Source organism: Camellia sinensis, chromosome 1 (genome assembly GCF_055761805.1).
Source record: "Camellia sinensis isolate YWXY chromosome 1, ASM5576180v1, whole genome shotgun sequence".
Lineage (NCBI taxonomy): Eukaryota > Viridiplantae > Streptophyta > Magnoliopsida > Ericales > Theaceae > Camellia > Camellia sinensis.
Window position 1 is genome coordinate 226,306,851 of NC_138961.1, and position 8,594 is coordinate 226,315,444.

Genomic DNA, 8,594 nt, shown 5'->3' on the forward strand with positions numbered 1-8,594 from the left:
TACATTATATTTTAATACCAACTAACTTGTAAGTGAAAGGTACTGAATTGATGCTAATTTGTACCGTGAAAGGAACAAAAAAAAAATTATATATATTTACTAAGTTGGACGGTAATTTTGGACCCGTGGGGGCCCACCACGGGTCCCGTTTTGATAATCCAAACCGTTTAATGTATAGAACTCGTCCAGTACTGTATGACTGTAAAAAATCACGTTGATCGAATATCGCTAATTACATGATCAAATCAGTTTTGTATAACAAACGGATGGTGTTATAGTTAATGGTTGACAAAAATCTAATCCAATCAAATAGTTATAGATATCCGATCAACGTGATTTTTTACAAATATATAATACTCGACGAGTTGCATATATTCAACGGTTCCGATTAGCAAAAAGAGACCCATAGTGGGCCCCCACTGGCCAAAGAGCATCGTCTAAATAGTTGCCCGAAAAGGAGGCAACCATTTCCTATTATACCACTATGCAAACTTGCTGCCACTATACAACCTACACTGTCAAAACTTTTCCTGCACACTAATTTATACAATTTTTTAATATACATTTTTTTTTTGTAAAAAGTCAAAAAAATTAACCCAAACATCAATCTTTTTTCCCTTATCTTTTTAGTCCAAAAAGACAAAAACTGTACTTATTTAGGACATCCCAAACAACTCTGCTGGCTGTATAAATTGTATAAGCCAATCACAATTCAACACGTTGTATGAGAAGGGCAATTTGGGAAGGCAATATAAATCGCCAACCCTAATCAGACACGTGTCAACCCATACTGGCAATAATGGGTCTGCATAACACTAGAATGATCAAGTGATATAAAATGATGTGGCCTAACGGTTACTCACAAGATTCAAATTCAAAATCAGAAGGGAAGCCTAACTGCAGACATGGCGTAGTGGAGCTAACTATGAGGAAGCATGATCAGTGATTATAGAGGAATGCTTCGACGGTTAGAAGCTCATTTCGACAGTTATCACTGAAAAGTATAAATAGCAGAGAAGGCCCTAGAAAGAAGCCCCAGACTCAGATTCAGAAACCAGTTTTTATCTACTTTATTTTCCTTTCAGTTTTTACATTTCTTGTTCTTTTCATTTCTGTACTTTAAATTCTTGTATTGCACTTTATTCATAAGAGTAGTTTCAAGTATCTTGTTGCTATAAACCTCTATGAGGCTGAATCAGATCATTGTAAGTTTTTCATTTTTACTTAATGAAATGCTGCAATTGTTCTTTATTAAATTATTGTTTACTAAATTCTCCTAAACAAACCACCAGTAAAAGTCATCTTCATTGAGGTTGAAAGAACTGAAACACAATCCTCTGATAATTGGTTGGCAATTAATCTTCTGTAAGGACTGATTGATCCTTGTTGGCACACGTAAAATTACAATACTAACCTTCGAAAGCCAAAAAAGTCAACATATATTTTTTAGCACGCCTAGTGGTACTAATTGAAATGGCTAGACGTAGAAGACAAGGAGAAAATGAATGCTTAGAAGAAGGTGTGGAATGAGAGGTAGAAATACCTAATCCAGAGGATAATGTGATAACATATCCTGTGGAAGTACCTGTCTTATCAGAACCTATGGTCGAACAGACCAGCACTTCGGAACAAGTACCACATGTTCAAAATATTGGACGAGGCCATGCAGTTAGACCATCCACTATTCCATCTACTCAACCGATGAATCCATGGGGAGGCCTAGTAGATGCCATGGGACAGTAGTTAATGAACACAATGGAAAGATGGGCAATATCCTTTATGGATCGGATGAATACCCATCAACCAACTAACATAAGGCATATAGAGCAAATTGCAAATGTCCCTCAGTAAAGATTGGTTAGAGATAAACAGCCTATGCAAAGTAATAGACATACTAATGGTCAAACTAGTAATCAAAATTATGAAAGACCATCACCTCAGTCTTGGTATGAGCCTCTTTCGAGGTATATGACAAATCAAAATGCCTCATTACTTAATAGTAAAACCATACAAATTGGTGGATTTGGGCCAACACAAGAAAATGGCATAAGGATGTTTCCAAATCCTATGTTCGAAGCCATACCTGGGACAATGGGGTTCACTAATCCTTTGTTCGAATTTGTACCCGGGGGTTGGAAGGGTTTTTTGCAACTAGAAGAGACACAACACTTATTCCAGCACCTTTCGCAGGTCCTTTCACAAGATGGGCTCAGAGAGGTCAACCATACCCTCAACAGCAGCCAACACCACAGGGACAGCCAGTCCCAAATATACCTCCCTATGGACCAAGAGGACCACAGGCACAAGACTGTCCACCAAATCCTGTGTTTGTTCCTCCAGTAGTGGTTCAACAAGCACAAAATATGGTTCTTAGGGACGAGATTGCTGATATTGTTAGAGACATGTGTGGACCTATGGCTCGGGGGGTTCAAACTCCTGTGTACAGGAAACCATATCCAGAATAGGTAGATAGGGTACATGAATACCCGAGAGGGTTTAGAATACCAGACTTTGCTCTTTTTTATGGGAATGGAAACCAGTCAACAGTAGAACATATTGCTAGGTTCGCTGTAGAACATATTGCTAGGTTCGCTGTCCAGTGTGGTGAATTTACCAATAATGATTACATGAAGTTAAGACTTTTTTCAAATTCTCTAACTGGGCAGCTTTTGTATGGTATATTAACCTTACACCTGACTCTATCCAAACTTGGTAACAAATGGATGAGGCATTTCATGCCCAATTCTTCCAAACAGAGCAAAAGTTTCTATGGCAGATTTAGCAAGGTTGAGTCAAAGGCCTGATGAGAAGGTTGTTCAATTTATTGCCAGATTCAAAAGAGCACAAAACAAGTGTATGATCATTCTACCAGAGCTTAAATTTATGAGATTGGCTCAAAATGGTTTAGAGTTTAGGCTTCGAAAGAAGTTTGACTCAACGGAGTTTTGAGACTTAGTGGAATTAACCTATAAGGTGTCTAGGTATGAATCATTACTTGAAGAAGAACAAGATCGAAGTAATGCATCATACAAGACATATTATAGAGATCCTAATTATGAGATTGATGCAACAGAGATCATAGGAAAAGAGCATGTGATCTGTGAGGCGTTAATTCATAAAGACACTACAATAGATCAGCAGTTTAAAAAGAAAGACCTTCATAGGAAATACTCTTTCGATTTAACAAAGGCAGATGATATTTTTTATCATTTGCTTGCAACCAATTTCCTAAAGTTACCAAAATGAGTCAAATTCTTTCTCCAGAAGAACTTAAAGGAAAAATGTATTGTAAATGGCACAATTCTTGGTCTCACTCAACTAAAAATTATATTTTTTTTCGAGACAGGATACAAGAACAGATTCAAAAAGGGAGTCTAAAATTCCCAGCAAAAAGCTATGGGGATTGACACTAATCCATTCCCAGAAATTGGAGAAGTTACAGCCGATGTTATTGTGCTAGACTTCAAGAACTTATCCCTGAAAGAATTGGAAGAGGTTAATGTGCAGATGCATGTTGCCAGTCATTTTGCTGTCAAGAAAAATGCTAGGAGTTCACCAGCGAATGGGCAGAGCTTTGCAGACCAAAGGGAAGAATCTGATGAGGAGGCACTGGAGGATGACTCTTTAGAGGCAGCTGTCATGCAAAGAATGTGTCCCAGATGCAGGTTAAGCTACAAATGGTTGAAAGGGCTCCCGATTGATGGGAAGCAGTATTACAAGGATGTGCAGAGGCGGCTAAAACCGACCAGTGCCTACAACAAAAGGCCATATCCAACTGGTTCTAGACAATAGCCATTCTTGGCTGGATCAATAGCCACTAGAATGCACTCCAAGGGCAAGAGGTGTCTAAATGAGTTCAGACCACCCAACTATTACATAATGGAGGGCAATCATTCTGAGAGGAGACCTGAAGTGGGCTCAAGTTATGGGATCAAAGCCAGAGATTGGCCTCCTAGACCAGCCTCACACAAGATGGAAAGTAGCCACCCTTATGGAAGGCTTGAATTAGGCCCAAAACAGGGGGGCAGGGCCAAACAGTGGTCTCCACAGGCAGCTTCGAAATTGGCTTCGAAGACAGAAAGAGACAATTCAACAACTGAGCTAATAGGTTCATGGGTACCTAGGATTCCAGATTGGTTTGACATGCAGAACAAGCCTAAGGAGATTCCTACCCAGAGAAGTGTTGTTGGAGACCAGGGTATGATGGTTAAACCTCCACTGGTAACTCCAAATAATTAGGTGTTACTAAAACATCCAAAAACAAAGTGTAGACACCCCATTTTTGACCGACCTTAAGACTCAGACATCATCGAGTGAGCACTCGGTGATTGCGCATGTTGTGCTTGTTCTGAGGTTACGGAGTCTCGGCTGAGAGCCTTGCCTCCGGACTTCAGGACTCTTTTGTGCTTTGCCTCAGTTTGCAAACCAGATTCTGTTTTCTCATCCTGAAGGGAGGGAGAGGTCTCGTAAACCATCTTTCAGTGGCCGTAGGCTACTTTTCGTGGTCGTAGACCACTGTTCCCGTTTGGAGACCAGTTTTCGGTTTTCGGAGCCTTCGGTCGTGCGCCTCGGTTCGGGACCGTTTAACTTTCTCTGTTTGCTCCGGTTTTTGGCACACACCTTGTTTCCTCTTTCTAGAGGGACACTGTGGCCCGGGAGACCACCTTCGTGGTCACACGCCACTTTCGATGCTTAACAGTCAGTTTTCGGGGCACCCAGCTGCGCGTTTTGGCCCCCGAACCCTCGTTTTGCATCCGTCTTGGTTCGTTTTTGGCATGGACCCTATTTTCATTGTTTGGAAGGTGGTACAAGGGTAGAAGACCACCTTTTCTCCTTGGAGACCACTTTTCCACCGCCGGCCGGTTTCCCTAACAAGTGACTGGTCTCCCTTACTTTTGGGCCACAATTGCTGGTCTCCCACCATACCACTAGCTTGTATTCAGTTGGGAGACCACCAATTGGGATGGCCGACCACCATTCACTCACTTGAACCTTTTGAATTGGTCGGCCGAAAACCTGAACTGGTCGGCCTGCCTCCTTCAGTCTTATCTCTGTGAGTTGTTGTCAGCTATGCCAGCTGGAAGGCACAGAATGGATCCTCTATACATGTATATGGAGGATCTTCAAGCTTGTTTTTAGCTTCTTTGAGAAGCTTTGGACCCCTTTGGCTATAAGAGAGGGCCTTCCTCTCCTTTAGAGAGGTTCAGATTTTTGCATAAGGCAAGATACATATATCCCTCTATATCTCTACATTTGAGCTCCAAGAGTGCTTGGTTCTTGACCCTTTTGCACACCACCTCCTAGCCTAACACCTCCACCATTGCTTTGAGGTCCTTGGAGGTCATTTTCAAAGGTTGAAGGTCTGGGTTTTTGGTCTCAAAGTTGCTGTCTTGCTGAGCTTCAAGGGTAACACACTTGTTCCCCCTTTTTAGCATTATTTTGCTTCATCTTTTAGCCATACTTGCAAGCATTTTCGAGCTTTGGTGTAAACTGAAAAAAGTCTTATTTTGAGGCCTTTAACATTTTTGTTTAAGATCATTTTTCTGTTGGGGGTCATCTACCCCCTTGCATGCTTCATTTTGCCTTGTTTTGAGCCATGCCCTAAGGATTTTGTATTGAGCTTTGCTTGGCCCTTTAGCCACTGAAATCCAGCAGATTTTTAGTGGTTGAGATGTAATTTTGAGGGCTAAAATCAGAGAGGGGTGACCCTCTCTCTTGTTGTCTTGTTTACTAACATATTTGGCCTTTCAAAGGAGCCTATATTTTCACACCTCCAAGCCTTGTTTTAGGACCTTTTCAGTGACTTTTAGGGCCTGCATAGGCTCTATCCAGAGTTGGTTTTGTCACCTTGGGTGTGCCTCTTGCATGTGTAGAACAATCCCTTGTATGGCCTATCAAAGTAGCACTTCATTCCTGCATGTATTGGTCAGGTTTCAGTGGGTTTTTGGGCTTCATTTGACATGCCATGATTATTTTTTGACTGGTTTGGTGGCCTCTCATGTGCTTCATATAGTTGTAGTGTAAATCATGGTTCATTAGCTTGTATTGCATGATGTTTTGGCCCCCTTTCCTAGCATATTTTGGCCATGATCCAAACTAATTTAATTCATATTTTGGGCTGCCTAAGCTCTATTTAAAGTGTTTTGGGTCATGCATGCATTGTTGTATATGGTCATAGTTCAATTAAGCTCACTAGCTTTGCATATCGGGTCCACTAGCATGCGTTGTTTGGGCCCTTGACATGTTTTGGCATCATTAAACATGATATTTCAAAGCATATAAGGTTTCCATATTTCCATGTTTTCCACTCTTTAAATGTGTTTGAGAGTCGTGCTTAAATACCTCATTTATGGGCCATTGCATGAGCTTCATTTCTATGCATTTCGAGCCATCATTTTAGACCATTTTCCCACTGTCTTGGACCTGCATAGGGATTGTTTGGGGCTAGTTGGGTCATTGGAGCATTGCTTTGTGTACCTCTAGTGTAATGCACTTCATTAGTTTCGGTATCCGGGCCATCTAGCATGCATTATGTGAGGTGTTTACATGATTCGGGACCATCTTGCATGTCATTTCAGAGCTAGAAAATGTATGATTGTATGCCATATTTCATCCCTTTCCATGCTTTGGTAGAGTTGCATTTGGTGACTTACGTTTGGTCCCTTGCATTTGTGCATATTTGCATGTGTTTTGTTGCTTAATTTCATCATGTTTGGCCACTAATTCAAGTGTGGCTGAGGCCCATTCATTTTAGTTTAAGTCCATCTTGCATTGTGTATGCCATGTCCATGTTGTCGCATGCTTGATCGTCGCATTGTGTATGCCTTGATTATGCCTTTGTTTATGTCCATCTTCTTATGTGCATTGTGTATGCCATATAGCGTCATGTGTATTGAGTATGCCATTTATAGTTCATAGCATTGCGTATGCTAGTTGCACCTTTGCATGTCATTCCTTGCATGTTTGCATGTCTTAGTTGCATTTCGTTTAGGACTGCATGCTAGTTGTTGCATTGTTTGCATGCCGTGCCATTCTAGTTGTTGCATAGTGTTTGGAGTAGGGTTTAGTCCAAACACGGGAAACGAGGGACGTTTCGTACTCCAAATGACGAAACGTGCCTCGATTCTCGGTCGCCGACACTCTGGATTACCCATGATGGAGTTTAGGCCTTGTTGTGTTTATATGTGCATTCATTTTACATCGAGTCGTGCAATCAACTCCTCGGCCATCATGCATCGAGATGCATGATTGGTGGCACGAGGATCGAGGACTACACTCCCTAGAGCTTATGCAATGACGGGGAGAGTGGTCGTGCATACAAATGTTGAAAATACTTTTCCATGCCCCTTTCTTGCTCTCTGTTGCAGCAAACCGGAAGCCAACAGCAAAAACTGGTCGGTAGTACCTTTACAGCATGGTGGAGTTTCAGCCTTCTGGAGTTTTGTTCAGTGTTTTGGGACCAGTTGCAAACAAAGGCAAATCGGGGCATCGCGATGGATTTTCCGGCAAGGCGACTCGAGCATGCATGCATTCCTTGTCATTCAAGACCGAGCTGAGGCAATCCATTTCATATGTTTTGCATGCTAGTTTATTTATTTTAGTTAATTTGTTAATTAATTAGGGTTGTGTAATAATTAACTATAATTCGTTATTCATTCGGTTGTGTATTATTTATTCGGACCCTCCGAGGAGGGCAATGTTATAATAAGTGTGCGTGTGTGTGATGTATGTCTTTGTAGACGCGCCCTCGGGCCTCTCTACAGTTCGGACTCAATTTGTGTCACGGTCCTGTATCTAATCTCGCGTAGTGCAATGCAAGACCGATGAATCATCAAAGAGTCCAAATCCGGCAAATCATTTTTTAAAACAGATTTTTTTGAAAGAAGTGCCAAACATGGACTGTTTTGCCAGATACAGAGTCGCCACCTAAATATTTTATTTTGAAAAATTTAGGAAACCCTGACTCGTTGCCTAAGGCCACGTATCCGTCATCACCAAAGTTGTCTCGGCTCGGGAACTTGGGTACGATTGGGAAAGGTCACTTCGTGAGCACCCCCGCTCGCCCGATCAAAGATCGGCCTCTACTAACCATGATATCTAATTTGGAAAACATTATGCGTTCTTATTCCGGTTATTAGCCTAGATTTACTATGTGATGCGCACAGCATACAAGTATAGACTGGGTCGCCTGAATTAGAACAAAACATTTCATGTTTGTTTATTTGAAAATGGTTTGGTGGTGCTACCCGTAAGTAGGCTAAAATGTGGATTTGCCACCCTCAGATGGGCTTAGAAAACATGATTTTGCCACTATCTAGTGGGCTTAAAACTCGCAGTCGATGAATTGTTCTAATCCAAATAACCCAACCTTCACCCACAGGCATTCAGGCAGTTATATCATGTAAGCACATAGCCTCATGGTAAGCATGCTATCATGGCAGTCACTCACACACATGCAAGGATGCTAAAGCATAAAAGCTTACCTAGTACTCCAAGCCAAAACGAAAACTATGTTAGAAATCAATGCATGATCCCAACTATGCTGAAATGCCTAATGCAACACATGCAAAATGCAACTAAGTTAGGCTCGGTTA